This window comes from Perna viridis, chromosome 11, assembly GCF_037379345.1.
Source record: "Perna viridis isolate PV_CMFRI_1.1 ecotype Kerala chromosome 11, ASM3737934v1, whole genome shotgun sequence".
Lineage (NCBI taxonomy): Eukaryota > Metazoa > Mollusca > Bivalvia > Mytilida > Mytilidae > Perna > Perna viridis.
The window spans coordinates 5,228,025-5,242,008 of record NC_142455.1 but is presented as its reverse complement, the minus strand read 5'-3'; the positions used below and the strand labels follow the sequence as shown (position 1 = coordinate 5,242,008).

Here is a 13,984-nt window from a genome sequence, read left to right as displayed (position 1 = left end):
AGCTAGTTTCGCAACAGGTACTAATATAAAAAATGCAAGATGTTTATTAAGAAGGGGATGTAGCTCAGTGGTAGAGCGTTCGCTTTGCATGTGAAAGGCCCCGGGTTCGATCCCCGGCATCTCCACTTCTATATTTTTTTAACCTCTTTTTTACTTAAAGATAATATGTTATTTCATCTTATCTGGTTTTTTAATTACAGAACAGTTGCTTCAGCTAGTGTAGCATCCGTTTGAAACTCCGAGTGAAGTCTTTTAATTGCACGATCCGCCTGACTGATCTCTACTACGACACTGTAACCTGTTTTCGCCATGTTTTACAATACAAGTGGACTATTTAGTATTAAATTATTTTAGCAGGCTATGACGGGGATGTAGCTCAGTGGTAGAGCGTTCGCTTCGCATGTGAAAGGCCCCGGGTTCGATCCCCGGCATCTCCATATTTTTTTCCTTGTTCATCCTGTCCAAGAGTGATCATACGTACAGTATTGTATATGTACACTTCTACTACAGTTTCTAAAAGAACGTCTTCCTTTCTCTTGCAGACAACTTGCAGTGTACGTTAAAGGTTACCCATAACCAATGCTGCAAAATGTAATTGAAAAAAATATGAAATAATATTTATAGACGAAACTTATTTCGATTTATAATGTCGGCTGCGCGGTCACCTTAATTCAATTTTGTCAGTCTCAGCAAGATGTGTCCAAGAATGGTTGTCGTTCATTTACCTAGCACAAATCTCACTGGTGGTGTTTTTTGAGGGCACAAATGGAAATGTAGTACTGTAACAGTTGTAAGCTGCAAAATGAACTATGTGAAGATTTCACTCCTTCGGAGGGAAAAGAAAGAAGTCAAAAAAATACATTCGTCCAGTGTTGACAGACAACATCTTCCTACTTTACAATTATAGCCCTGCGTAGTTCACTACAGACATTTGTCGAATGTACTTGACTGGTATCTATTTACATTTGACAGCCCGGGTTTTAACGTCTGAGTGCGCCTTAATACTGTCCATCACCAGACGCATACTTGGATGACTGTTTAAGTAAGTAAGTATACCCGGTTAAGAGTAAGTCCCAGGTAGTCTAGTGGTTAGGATTCCGGGGTTCGATTCCCCGTCTGGGAATAATTTTTTCCTTTCCGTTTTTTTTTTCCCCCATGAAGCCATTTTAAAACTATCAAATCCTTGTTTTGTTTATACCATGCTGTGGCGAATAGTTTAGCTACAAACAATCATTATTGTTTGTCTTCTCTCTTTTCATATCGATCTTTAATAGTCGAAGAGCTAGTTTCGCAACAGGTACTAATATAAACAATGCAAGATGTTTATTAAGAAGGGGATGTAGCTCAGTGGTAGAGCGTTCGCTTTGCATGTGAAAGGCCCCGGGTTCGATCCCCGGCATCTCCACTTCTATATTTTTTTAACCTCTTTTTTACTTAAAGATAATATGTTATTTCATCTTATCTGGTTTTTTAATTACAGAACAGTTGCTTCAGCTAGTGTAGCATCCGTTTGAAACTCCGAGTGAAGTCTTTTAATTGCACGATCCGCCTGACTGATCTCTACTACGACACTGTAACCTGTTTTCGCCATGTTTTACAATACAAGTGGACTATTTAGTATTAAATTATTTTAGCAGGCTATGACGGGGATGTAGCTCAGTGGTAGAGCGTTCGCTTCGCATGTGAAAGGCCCCGGGTTCGATCCCCGGCATCTCCATATTTTTTTCCTTGTTCATCCTGTCCAAGAGTGATCATACGTACAGTATTGTATATGTACACTTCTACTACAGTTTCTAAAAGAACGTCTTCCTTTCTCTTGCAGACAACTTGCAGTGTACGTTAAAGGTTACCCATAACCAATGCTGCAAAATGTAATTGAAAAAAATATGAAATAATATTTATAGACGAAACTTATTTCGATTTATAATGTCGGCTGCGCGGTCACCTTAATTCAATTTTGTCAGTCTCAGCAAGATGTGTCCAAGAATGGTTGTCGTTCATTTACCTAGCACAAATCTCACTGGTGGTGTTTTTTGAGGGCACAAATGGAAATGTAGTACTGTAACAGTTGTAAGCTGCAAAATGAACTATGTGAAGATTTCACTCCTTCGGAGGGAAAAGAAAGAAGTCAAAAAAATACATTCGTCCAGTGTTGACAGACAACATCTTCCTACTTTACAATTATAGCCCTGCGTAGTTCACTACAGACATTTGTCGAATGTACTTGACTGGTATCTATTTACATTTGACAGCCCGGGTTTTAACGTCTTCAGGAGTGCGCCTTAATACTGTCCATCACCAGACGCATACTTGGATGACTGTTTAAGTAAGTAAGTATACCCGGTTAAGAGTAAGTCCCAGGTAGTCTAGTGGTTAGGATTCCGCGCTCTCACCGCGGCGGCCGGGGTTCGATTCCCCGTCTGGGAATAATTTTTTCCTTTCCGTTTTTTTTTTCCCCCATGAAGCCATTTTAAAACTATCAAATCCTTGTTTTGTTTATACCATGCTGTGGCGAATAGTTTGGCTACAAACAATCATTATTGTTTGTCTTCTCTCTTTTCATATCGATCTTTAATAGTCGAAGAGCTAGTTTCGCAACAGGTACTAATATAAAAAATGCAAGATGTTTATTAAGAAGGGGATGTAGCTCAGTGGTAGAGCGTTCGCTTTGCATGTGAAAGGCCCCGGGTTCGATCCCCGGCATCTCCACTTCTATATTTTTTTAACCTCTTTTTTCCTTAAAGATAATATGTTATTTCATCTTATCTGGTTTTTTAATTACAGAACAGTTGCTTCAGCTAGTGTAGCATCCGTTTGAAACTCCGAGTGAAGTCTTTTAATTGCACGATCCGCCTGACTGATCTCTACTACGACACTGTAACCTGTTTTCGCCATGTTTTACAATACAAGTGGACTATTTAGTATTAAATTATTTTAGCAGGCTATGACGGGGATGTAGCTCAGTGGTAGAGCGTTCGCTTCGCATGTGAAAGGCCCCGGGTTCGATCCCCGGCATCTCCATATTTTTTTCCTTGTTCATCCTGTCCAAGAGTGATCATACGTACAGTATTGTATATGTACACTTCTACTACAGTTTCTAAAAGAACGTCTTCCTTTCTCTTGCAGACAACTTGCAGTGTACGTTAAAGGTTACCCATAACCAATGCTGCAAAATGTAATTGAAAAAAATATGAAATAATATTTATAGACGAAACTTATTTCGATTTATAATGTCGGCTGCGCGGTCACCTTAATTCAATTTTGTCAGTCTCAGCAAGATGTGTCCAAGAATGGTTGTCGTTCATTTACCTAGCACAAATCTCACTGGTGGTGTTTTTTGAGGGCACAAATGGAAATGTAGTACTGTAACAGTTGTAAGCTGCAAAATGAACTATGTGAAGATTTCACTCCTTCGGAGGGAAAAGAAAGAAGTCAAAAAAATACATTCGTCCAGTGTTGACAGACAACATCTTCCTACTTTACAATTATAGCCCTGCGTAGTTCACTACAGACATTTGTCGAATGTACTTGACTGGTATCTATTTACATTTGACAGCCCGGGTTTTAACGTCTGAGTGCGCCTTAATACTGTCCATCACCAGACGCATACTTGGATGACTGTTTAAGTAAGTAAGTATACCCGGTTAAGAATAAGTCCCAGGTAGTCTAGTGGTTAGGATTCCGCGCTCTCACCGCGGCGGCCGGGGTTCGATTCCCCGTCTGGGAATAATTTTTTCCTTTCCGTTTTTTTTTCCCCCATGAAGCCATTTTAAAACTATCAAATCCTTGTTTTGTTTATACCATGCTGTGGCGAATAGTTTGGCTACAAACAATCATTATTGTTTGTCTTCTCTCTTTTCATATCGATCTTTAATAGTCGAAGAGCTAGTTTCGCAACAGGTACTAATATAAAAAATGCAAGATGTTTATTAAGAAGGGGATGTAGCTCAGTGGTAGAGCGTTCGCTTTGCATGTGAAAGGCCCCGGGTTCGATCCCCGGCATCTCCACTTCTATATTTTTTTAACCTCTTTTTTCCTTAAAGATAATATGTTATTTCATCTTATCTGGTTTTTTAATTACAGAACAGTTGCTTCAGCTAGTGTAGCATCCGTTTGAAACTCCGAGTGAAGTCTTTTAATTGCACGATCCGCCTGACTGATCTCTACTACGACACTGTAACCTGTTTTCGCCATGTTTTACAATACAAGTGGACTATTTAGTATTAAATTATTTTAGCAGGCTATGACGGGGATGTAGCTCAGTGGTAGAGCGTTCGCTTCGCATGTGAAAGGCCCCGGGTTCGATCCCCGGCATCTCCATATTTTTTTCCTTGTTCATCCTGTCCAAGAGTGATCATACGTACAGTATTGTATATGTACACTTCTACTACAGTTTCTAAAAGAACGTCTTCCTTTCTCTTGCAGACAACTTGCAGTGTACGTTAAAGGTTACCCATAACCAATGCTGCAAAATGTAATTGAAAAAAATATGAAATAATATTTATAGACGAAACTTATTTCGATTTATAATGTCGGCTGCGCGGTCACCTTAATTCAATTTTGTCAGTCTCAGCAAGATGTGTCCAAGAATGGTTGTCGTTCATTTACCTAGCACAAATCTCACTGGTGGTGTTTTTTGAGGGCACAAATGGAAATGTAGTACTGTAACAGTTGTAAGCTGCAAAATGAACTATGTGAAGATTTCACTCCTTCGGAGGGAAAAGAAAGAAGTCAAAAAAATACATTCGTCCAGTGTTGACAGACAACATCTTCCTACTTTACAATTATAGCCCTGCGTAGTTCACTACAGACATTTGTCGAATGTACTTGACTGGTATCTATTTACATTTGACAGCCCGGGTTTTAACGTCTGAGTGCGCCTTAATACTGTCCATCACCAGACGCATACTTGGATGACTGTTTAAGTAAGTAAGTATACCCGGTTAAGAGTAAGTCCCAGGTAGTCTAGTGGTTAGGATTCCGGGGTTCGATTCCCCGTCTGGGAATAATTTTTTCCTTTCCGTTTTTTTTTTCCCCCATGAAGCCATTTTAAAACTATCAAATCCTTGTTTTGTTTATACCATGCTGTGGCGAATAGTTTAGCTACAAACAATCATTATTGTTTGTCTTCTCTCTTTTCATATCGATCTTTAATAGTCGAAGAGCTAGTTTCGCAACAGGTACTAATATAAAAAATGCAAGATGTTTATTAAGAAGGGGATGTAGCTCAGTGGTAGAGCGTTCGCTTTGCATGTGAAAGGCCCCGGGTTCGATCCCCGGCATCTCCACTTCTATATTTTTTTAACCTCTTTTTTACTTAAAGATAATATGTTATTTCATCTTATCTGGTTTTTTAATTACAGAACAGTTGCTTCAGCTAGTGTAGCATCCGTTTGAAACTCCGAGTGAAGTCTTTTAATTGCACGATCCGCCTGACTGATCTCTACTACGACACTGTAACCTGTTTTCGCCATGTTTTACAATACAAGTGGACTATTTAGTATTAAATTATTTTAGCAGGCTATGACGGGGATGTAGCTCAGTGGTAGAGCGTTCGCTTCGCATGTGAAAGGCCCCGGGTTCGATCCCCGGCATCTCCATATTTTTTTCCTTGTTCATCCTGTCCAAGAGTGATCATACGTACAGTATTGTATATGTACACTTCTACTACAGTTTCTAAAAGAACGTCTTCCTTTCTCTTGCAGACAACTTGCAGTGTACGTTAAAGGTTACCCATAACCAATGCTGCAAAATGTAATTGAAAAAAATATGAAATAATATTTATAGACGAAACTTATTTCGATTTATAATGTCGGCTGCGCGGTCACCTTAATTCAATTTTGTCAGTCTCAGCAAGATGTGTCCAAGAATGGTTGTCGTTCATTTACCTAGCACAAATCTCACTGGTGGTGTTTTTTGAGGGCACAAATGGAAATGTAGTACTGTAACAGTTGTAAGCTGCAAAATGAACTATGTGAAGATTTCACTCCTTCGGAGGGAAAAGAAAGAAGTCAAAAAAATACATTCGTCCAGTGTTGACAGACAACATCTTCCTACTTTACAATTATAGCCCTGCGTAGTTCACTACAGACATTTGTCGAATGTACTTGACTGGTATCTATTTACATTTGACAGCCCGGGTTTTAACGTCTTCAGGAGTGCGCCTTAATACTGTCCATCACCAGACGCATACTTGGATGACTGTTTAAGTAAGTAAGTATACCCGGTTAAGAGTAAGTCCCAGGTAGTCTAGTGGTTAGGATTCCGCGCTCTCACCGCGGCGGCCGGGGTTCGATTCCCCGTCTGGGAATAATTTTTTCCTTTCCGTTTTTTTTTTCCCCCATGAAGCCATTTTAAAACTATCAAATCCTTGTTTTGTTTATACCATGCTGTGGCGAATAGTTTGGCTACAAACAATCATTATTGTTTGTCTTCTCTCTTTTCATATCGATCTTTAATAGTCGAAGAGCTAGTTTCGCAACAGGTACTAATATAAAAAATGCAAGATGTTTATTAAGAAGGGGATGTAGCTCAGTGGTAGAGCGTTCGCTTTGCATGTGAAAGGCCCCGGGTTCGATCCCCGGCATCTCCACTTCTATATTTTTTTAACCTCTTTTTTCCTTAAAGATAATATGTTATTTCATCTTATCTGGTTTTTTAATTACAGAACAGTTGCTTCAGCTAGTGTAGCATCCGTTTGAAACTCCGAGTGAAGTCTTTTAATTGCACGATCCGCCTGACTGATCTCTACTACGACACTGTAACCTGTTTTCGCCATGTTTTACAATACAAGTGGACTATTTAGTATTAAATTATTTTAGCAGGCTATGACGGGGATGTAGCTCAGTGGTAGAGCGTTCGCTTCGCATGTGAAAGGCCCCGGGTTCGATCCCCGGCATCTCCATATTTTTTTCCTTGTTCATCCTGTCCAAGAGTGATCATACGTACAGTATTGTATATGTACACTTCTACTACAGTTTCTAAAAGAACGTCTTCCTTTCTCTTGCAGACAACTTGCAGTGTACGTTAAAGGTTACCCATAACCAATGCTGCAAAATGTAATTGAAAAAAATATGAAATAATATTTATAGACGAAACTTATTTCGATTTATAATGTCGGCTGCGCGGTCACCTTAATTCAATTTTGTCAGTCTCAGCAAGATGTGTCCAAGAATGGTTGTCGTTCATTTACCTAGCACAAATCTCACTGGTGGTGTTTTTTGAGGGCACAAATGGAAATGTAGTACTGTAACAGTTGTAAGCTGCAAAATGAACTATGTGAAGATTTCACTCCTTCGGAGGGAAAAGAAAGAAGTCAAAAAAATACATTCGTCCAGTGTTGACAGACAACATCTTCCTACTTTACAATTATAGCCCTGCGTAGTTCACTACAGACATTTGTCGAATGTACTTGACTGGTATCTATTTACATTTGACAGCCCGGGTTTTAACGTCTTCAGGAGTGCGCCTTAATACTGTCCATCACCAGACGCATACTTGGATGACTGTTTAAGTAAGTAAGTATACCCGGTTAAGAGTAAGTCCCAGGTAGTCTAGTGGTTAGGATTCCGCGCTCTCACCGCGGCGGCCGGGGTTCGATTCCCCGTCTGGGAATAATTTTTTCCTTTCCGTTTTTTTTTTCCCCCATGAAGCCATTTTAAAACTATCAAATCCTTGTTTTGTTTATACCATGCTGTGGCGAATAGTTTGGCTACAAACAATCATTATTGTTTGTCTTCTCTCTTTTCATATCGATCTTTAATAGTCGAAGAGCTAGTTTCGCAACAGGTACTAATATAAAAAATGCAAGATGTTTATTAAGAAGGGGATGTAGCTCAGTGGTAGAGCGTTCGCTTTGCATGTGAAAGGCCCCGGGTTCGATCCCCGGCATCTCCACTTCTATATTTTTTTAACCTCTTTTTTCCTTAAAGATAATATGTTATTTCATCTTATCTGGTTTTTTAATTACAGAACAGTTGCTTCAGCTAGTGTAGCATCCGTTTGAAACTCCGAGTGAAGTCTTTTAATTGCACGATCCGCCTGACTGATCTCTACTACGACACTGTAACCTGTTTTCGCCATGTTTTACAATACAAGTGGACTATTTAGTATTAAATTATTTTAGCAGGCTATGACGGGGATGTAGCTCAGTGGTAGAGCGTTCGCTTCGCATGTGAAAGGCCCCGGGTTCGATCCCCGGCATCTCCATATTTTTTTCCTTGTTCATCCTGTCCAAGAGTGATCATACGTACAGTATTGTATATGTACACTTCTACTACAGTTTCTAAAAGAACGTCTTCCTTTCTCTTGCAGACAACTTGCAGTGTACGTTAAAGGTTACCCATAACCAATGCTGCAAAATGTAATTGAAAAAAATATGAAATAATATTTATAGACGAAACTTATTTCGATTTATAATGTCGGCTGCGCGGTCACCTTAATTCAATTTTGTCAGTCTCAGCAAGATGTGTCCAAGAATGGTTGTCGTTCATTTACCTAGCACAAATCTCACTGGTGGTGTTTTTTGAGGGCACAAATGGAAATGTAGTACTGTAACAGTTGTAAGCTGCAAAATGAACTATGTGAAGATTTCACTCCTTCGGAGGGAAAAGAAAGAAGTCAAAAAAATACATTCGTCCAGTGTTGACAGACAACATCTTCCTACTTTACAATTATAGCCCTGCGTAGTTCACTACAGACATTTGTCGAATGTACTTGACTGGTATCTATTTACATTTGACAGCCCGGGTTTTAACGTCTTCAGGAGTGCGCCTTAATACTGTCCATCACCAGACGCATACTTGGATGACTGTTTAAGTAAGTAAGTATACCCGGTTAAGAGTAAGTCCCAGGTAGTCTAGTGGTTAGGATTCCGCGCTCTCACCGCGGCGGCCGGGGTTCGATTCCCCGTCTGGGAATAATTTTTTCCTTTCCGTTTTTTTTTCCCCCATGAAGCCATTTTAAAACTATCAAATCCTTGTTTTGTTTATACCATGCTGTGGCGAATAGTTTGGCTACAAACAATCATTATTGTTTGTCTTCTCTCTTTTCATATCGATCTTTAATAGTCGAAGAGCTAGTTTCGCAACAGGTACTAATATAAAAAATGCAAGATGTTTATTAAGAAGGGGATGTAGCTCAGTGGTAGAGCGTTCGCTTTGCATGTGAAAGGCCCCGGGTTCGATCCCCGGCATCTCCACTTCTATATTTTTTTAACCTCTTTTTTCCTTAAAGATAATATGTTATTTCATCTTATCTGGTTTTTTAATTACAGAACAGTTGCTTCAGCTAGTGTAGCATCCGTTTGAAACTCCGAGTGAAGTCTTTTATGAGAGACTTCCGGTTTCCGGTTTAGGCGACGGCCACGTTTTCTGAGCTGGGTGAAAAATCGAAAAGTTTTTCTCGTTTTTACGAGTCATCCGCACATGTGGATATTCTTTTATTGGATTATTAACCTTAACTGTGATATTGAATAAGTATTTGTGCTTTTTATCAACCTGAACTGTGTTTCCTCCCTCCACCATGTCGGGTGGGAGGGGAGGTCGAAAAACCCTGAAAGAACTTACTGTGTTTGTTGATGTTGGAGACAACAAATCTGTATTAGCCGGTGCTGTTATTAAAAGTGTTGAAGAAGCAGTCGGAGAAGGAACAGTTGCTGCGTGTGTACCGAAAAGTGGAAACGGATATGAAATTACTTTGTTGGATTACGATGCTTTGGAACTTATCTGTGACACTGGATTTAAAATCAAGAACCATACGTTTAAACCAAATGCCATTTTCTCAAAAGAGAAGCTGGTAAGTTTTTTGAATGTTTCATATTATGTAACTGATGAAGAAATTACTAAAAAGCTAACAGATGCAGGCTTAGAACTTGTTACTTCTCTGAAACGCAGGATGTACCCTGGCACTTCGGTGGCGGATGGTACACGTTTCGCAGTAGTCAAATTCCCTGGTGAAATACAGAGCTTACCATATTCAATGAAGTTCTCAACTGGCATAAACTCTTTCGAATATATCCGAGTTGTACATGACAACCAGAAAAAGGTATGCACGAAGTGTTATGAAAGTGGTCACGTCTACGCCAACTGTCCAGAAAACCGATGCTTTAAGTGTTATAGAACTGGTCACCTAGCAAAGATGTGTAACACGCCACCGTGTAAAACCTGCAACAAATACCCCCACAAGTGTAACTGTACCCCTTGGGGGGAACATTCACGGCCAGAAGCCGAGATTGATGAGGCAGAGCTATGGCAGACGAAAGGCGGAGATACGACCTCGGATGATAATACAGAGGAGGCAACATTGATGACAGCTAATGATGATACAGTCGACACTGGTAGCGGTGATGTGCAGGACGACGATGATACACTTGACATTGAGGACATTTCAGATATTGAAACAGACAATTGTGTGAATCTAAAGAACATTATGAAAGAACCAGTTTCAAATATGGACACTGACAGTGTTGGTAATATTGATACTTGTAATAAATTTGGGGGGTCTGGGTTTCTCGGGCATCAAGGGACAGCCTCGGATTCTGGTATTCCTCTTTTTACTACAGATTTTGCATGTAAGTCTGATGATAAAGACCAAAATGACTCCGAGTCTGTCCTAGAACTTGAGAAAGATAAGTCTGATGAAGATTGTGAAAACCCTAAGAAAATTTGTAAAATGGGGTCAGGTCATATTCGAAGAAGAAAGATGGTAACAGGTCCTTCACTTACTGCTGAGGACATTAAGAAGTTGAAACAAAATCCTAGACACAAACTTTCCTGTTAAGACTCCACCTTCATCGTCCTAAACCCTTTAGTAGCCCTCCTCCTTATTACGATGGTTAATATTGTATCAATTAATGTCAATGGTCTTAGAGATTTGCATAAATTTGAACTGTTTAGTACATATTGTGAAGAGAATAAGTTTGATATTATTGCTATTCAAGAAACTTTTTGGGACGAGTCCGTTCAAAATAATTTAAGTAAATTATGGAATGGCAAAATATATGCCGAATGTACTGAAACCCATAGGCAAGGTGTTGGAGTTTTAATTTCAAATAGATTAAAAGATAATGTTTCTTATGTAAAAAGTTTTGACGGCAGGTATCTACATATTAAGTTAAAAGTTGACGATAGAGAATTGGATATAATAACTTGTTATGCTCCAAATGTCGCGAAAGAAAAGGTTGCCTTTTTTGAGAAAATATCAAAAAATATCCCCATGTCAGAAAATACCATTTTACTCGGAGATTTTAACAACTCATTATCTAAACTCGACCGCCCAGAAAGGTCAGTTCACATAGAAGATAATGCTTTTAAATGTTTAGTACAATTATGCGAGACCCGTGATATTAATGATATTTGGAGAGCTAGAAACCATTCAGTCCGTTGTTACTCGTGGCGCAGAGTTATTAGTAATAAATTATGCCAAAGCCGTATAGATTTCATTTTTATTTCTAGGGTTTTGTCACAATTTGTCAAAAATGTTTATTACAAACACAATACGTTTAGCGACCACTCCGCCGTCGTGATGCGTGTCGACTTTGTAGATGTAGAGCGTGGCCCCGGCCTTTGGATTTTCAACAACATGTTATTAGAAGACGTTATGTTCACTGAAAAAATTCGTACTTTAATCGAAAATGAAAAGAAATGTCACTTATATAATAGTGAACCGCTGGTGTGGTATGATAATTTAAAATTCAAAATTAAGCAAATTTCAAAGCTTTTTGCTACGAATAAAAGAAAGGCAGAAAAGTCAGAATATTTTAAACTACAGCGTGAATATGAAAAAATGTCCCTCCAAGCGGCAAGTAATATAAATTTTAATGTTACTAAGTTTGAAGAAACCAAAATGAAACTTAAAGAGTATGAACATGATATATGTAGAGGTGCCATTCTCAGGTCCAAAGCCCATTGGGCGATCGAAAGCGATCGAAACTCTAAGTATTTTCTTGAATTAGAAAAGTTTAGGCAAAACAATAACTGTATAAAAGAACTCAAAACTCCCGACGGTAACTTACTCACAAATACCGACGACATTTTGAACGAAATCCACAGATTTTATAAAAACTTGTACTCTTGTACTGAAATTAATAAGGATAAGGCAGCGGAGATACTTGACTATATTTCCGAAAAAATTACAGAAGAAAACATGCAAATATTGGAATCTGAGGTAACTCTAGACGAGATTCGTTCGGCCTTATTCGGGATGGCTAAAAATAAGTCACCTGGTCCCTGCGGTTTAACAGTTGAGTTCTTTTGCAAATTTTTCGATTTATTTGGTGAAATTTTTATGAAGATTTTCAAAGTTATAGAAAATGAACAAATCCTTTCTAGATCTATGCGCCATGGTGTGATAAATCTTGTTTACAAAAATAAAGGAGATAAAAATAATCTTAAAAACTTTCGTCCAATTTCATTACTTTGCGTCGATTACAAAATTCTGGCAAGAGTTATGTCGAATCGCCTAAAAATCGTTCTGCCTAGTATCATCTCCGAAACACAGACATGTTGTGTAACCGGTCGCGATATCGCGGATACAACATCCAGCATACGAGACATTATAGAAGTCATTGAGAAGGACAACTTAGAAGCGTATTTGATTAAGGTTGATCAAGAAAAAGCATTCGATCGAGTCGATCACGAATATCTCTATCTTGCTTTGGAAAAATTCGGATTCGGGCCAAATTTTATTCGTTGGATAAAAATTTTTTATAATGACGTAAGCGGCAGTATTAAATGCAACGGATTCCAAACTAAATACGTAAAAATTAGAAACTCAATTAAGCAGGGTTGTCCCGTTTCTGCTCTCCTGTACGTCTTGGCCGCTGAACCTCTCGGACAGGCTATATTTAAAAACAAAAATATTGTAGGTGTTAAAATTCACAATTCAGAGAAAGAGGGTAAAGTTTTTCAACATGCCGATGATACTAATATATTTACTTCCGACAAAGAGTCTATAGGTGAAGTGTTTGAGGTCCTTGACTTATACTGTCAGGCTTCAGGTGCTAAAATTAATAAAGATAAATCAGAAATTATGTGTCTCGGAGCCGGTAAATTATCGGATCAAGAATTGTATAATCTAAAACTTAAACGAAGTGAAAATGTTACAAAAGTTTTAGGTATTTACGTTGGTAAAGATAAAGTTTCTTGTGAATATCTTAATTGGAGAGACAAAATTCAAACAATTAAGTCCATTCTCTCCCTTTGGAACAAGCGTCAGCTAACCCTCCACGGTCGCGCAACTGTCGTCTCTACTTTGATCATGTCGCGTTTATATTATACGCTAACAGTTTGTCCCCTGCCTGAAATTATTAAAGTTGAACTCCGGTCAGCAGTTTTAAATTTTTTATGGAAAGGGAAACCACCTTTAATTAAATACCAGTCAATTATAGGTGCAAAGGCTAATGGTGGCTTAAACATACCAGATATTTACTTAAAAATGCAAGCATTTAGATTAAAATTTCTTAATAAATATTTAGACCCTAATTGCACTGCTCTTTGGAAGAGTGCATTTAGCTATTTCATTACAAATATCAATAATCTTGATGTTGCCGAAAATATTGTCCATTTGGTTTTAAATAACAGCCAGCTTAAGCAACTTCCGCTATTTTATCAAGAAATGATGGAATCATTCTACAGAATCAAACATAAAATCAGCTTCAAAATGGAACCACACCAGATTTATAATATCCCAATTTTTTGTAATCCAGAGATTAAGTATAACAATAAAATGCTCCTCTTTCAAAATTTCATAGATGCAGGCTTGTTTCTAGTAAAGCACATATCCTATGAAGTGATACCAGGTTTTCTAAATCCGAATGCAATAATCGAAATAATCCAATCGCATAATCCAGATGAGAATGCCGAACACATAGCGTTATCCTTACAAAAGATTCTCGTTTCGATTCCTTTAGAATGGCACAAACACGTAAAAACTGTAAATAATCCCCAAGGTGACAAAACCCCGATACTCAAAATTATCGACGAAA

At 38.5% G+C, this 13,984-nt stretch overlaps 20 non-coding genes across 20 annotated transcripts; all 20 read left to right on the top strand.

Moving 5' to 3' along the window:
- Positions 1-53: 53 nt before the first annotated feature.
- Positions 54-125, top strand: Trnaa-ugc (transfer RNA alanine (anticodon UGC)). The gene has a single exon. It is a non-coding gene; the product is annotated as a tRNA-Ala (tRNA).
- Positions 126-365: 240 nt separating this feature from the next.
- Trnaa-cgc (transfer RNA alanine (anticodon CGC)) lies at positions 366-437 on the top strand. The gene has a single exon. It is a non-coding gene; the product is annotated as a tRNA-Ala (tRNA).
- An 896-nt stretch (positions 438-1,333) lies between these two features.
- On the top strand, positions 1,334-1,405 carry Trnaa-ugc (transfer RNA alanine (anticodon UGC)). Its single transcript has one exon. It is a non-coding gene; the product is annotated as a tRNA-Ala (tRNA).
- A 240-nt stretch (positions 1,406-1,645) lies between these two features.
- Positions 1,646-1,717, top strand: Trnaa-cgc (transfer RNA alanine (anticodon CGC)). Its single transcript has one exon. It is a non-coding gene; the product is annotated as a tRNA-Ala (tRNA).
- Positions 1,718-2,355: 638 nt separating this feature from the next.
- Positions 2,356-2,427, top strand: Trnae-cuc (transfer RNA glutamic acid (anticodon CUC)). The gene has a single exon. It is a non-coding gene; the product is annotated as a tRNA-Glu (tRNA).
- A 210-nt stretch (positions 2,428-2,637) lies between these two features.
- Positions 2,638-2,709, top strand: Trnaa-ugc (transfer RNA alanine (anticodon UGC)). Its single transcript has one exon. It is a non-coding gene; the product is annotated as a tRNA-Ala (tRNA).
- A 240-nt stretch (positions 2,710-2,949) lies between these two features.
- On the top strand, positions 2,950-3,021 carry Trnaa-cgc (transfer RNA alanine (anticodon CGC)). The gene has a single exon. It is a non-coding gene; the product is annotated as a tRNA-Ala (tRNA).
- A 634-nt stretch (positions 3,022-3,655) lies between these two features.
- Positions 3,656-3,727, top strand: Trnae-cuc (transfer RNA glutamic acid (anticodon CUC)). Its single transcript has one exon. It is a non-coding gene; the product is annotated as a tRNA-Glu (tRNA).
- A 209-nt stretch (positions 3,728-3,936) lies between these two features.
- Positions 3,937-4,008, top strand: Trnaa-ugc (transfer RNA alanine (anticodon UGC)). The gene has a single exon. It is a non-coding gene; the product is annotated as a tRNA-Ala (tRNA).
- A 240-nt stretch (positions 4,009-4,248) lies between these two features.
- Positions 4,249-4,320, top strand: Trnaa-cgc (transfer RNA alanine (anticodon CGC)). Its single transcript has one exon. It is a non-coding gene; the product is annotated as a tRNA-Ala (tRNA).
- Positions 4,321-5,216: 896 nt separating this feature from the next.
- Positions 5,217-5,288, top strand: Trnaa-ugc (transfer RNA alanine (anticodon UGC)). Its single transcript has one exon. It is a non-coding gene; the product is annotated as a tRNA-Ala (tRNA).
- A 240-nt stretch (positions 5,289-5,528) lies between these two features.
- On the top strand, positions 5,529-5,600 carry Trnaa-cgc (transfer RNA alanine (anticodon CGC)). The gene has a single exon. It is a non-coding gene; the product is annotated as a tRNA-Ala (tRNA).
- Positions 5,601-6,238: 638 nt separating this feature from the next.
- Trnae-cuc (transfer RNA glutamic acid (anticodon CUC)) lies at positions 6,239-6,310 on the top strand. The gene has a single exon. It is a non-coding gene; the product is annotated as a tRNA-Glu (tRNA).
- A 210-nt stretch (positions 6,311-6,520) lies between these two features.
- On the top strand, positions 6,521-6,592 carry Trnaa-ugc (transfer RNA alanine (anticodon UGC)). Its single transcript has one exon. It is a non-coding gene; the product is annotated as a tRNA-Ala (tRNA).
- A 240-nt stretch (positions 6,593-6,832) lies between these two features.
- On the top strand, positions 6,833-6,904 carry Trnaa-cgc (transfer RNA alanine (anticodon CGC)). The gene has a single exon. It is a non-coding gene; the product is annotated as a tRNA-Ala (tRNA).
- Positions 6,905-7,542: 638 nt separating this feature from the next.
- Trnae-cuc (transfer RNA glutamic acid (anticodon CUC)) lies at positions 7,543-7,614 on the top strand. The gene has a single exon. It is a non-coding gene; the product is annotated as a tRNA-Glu (tRNA).
- A 210-nt stretch (positions 7,615-7,824) lies between these two features.
- On the top strand, positions 7,825-7,896 carry Trnaa-ugc (transfer RNA alanine (anticodon UGC)). The gene has a single exon. It is a non-coding gene; the product is annotated as a tRNA-Ala (tRNA).
- Positions 7,897-8,136: 240 nt separating this feature from the next.
- Trnaa-cgc (transfer RNA alanine (anticodon CGC)) lies at positions 8,137-8,208 on the top strand. The gene has a single exon. It is a non-coding gene; the product is annotated as a tRNA-Ala (tRNA).
- Positions 8,209-8,846: 638 nt separating this feature from the next.
- On the top strand, positions 8,847-8,918 carry Trnae-cuc (transfer RNA glutamic acid (anticodon CUC)). The gene has a single exon. It is a non-coding gene; the product is annotated as a tRNA-Glu (tRNA).
- Positions 8,919-9,127: 209 nt separating this feature from the next.
- Positions 9,128-9,199, top strand: Trnaa-ugc (transfer RNA alanine (anticodon UGC)). Its single transcript has one exon. It is a non-coding gene; the product is annotated as a tRNA-Ala (tRNA).
- Positions 9,200-13,984: the final 4,785 nt, after the last annotated feature.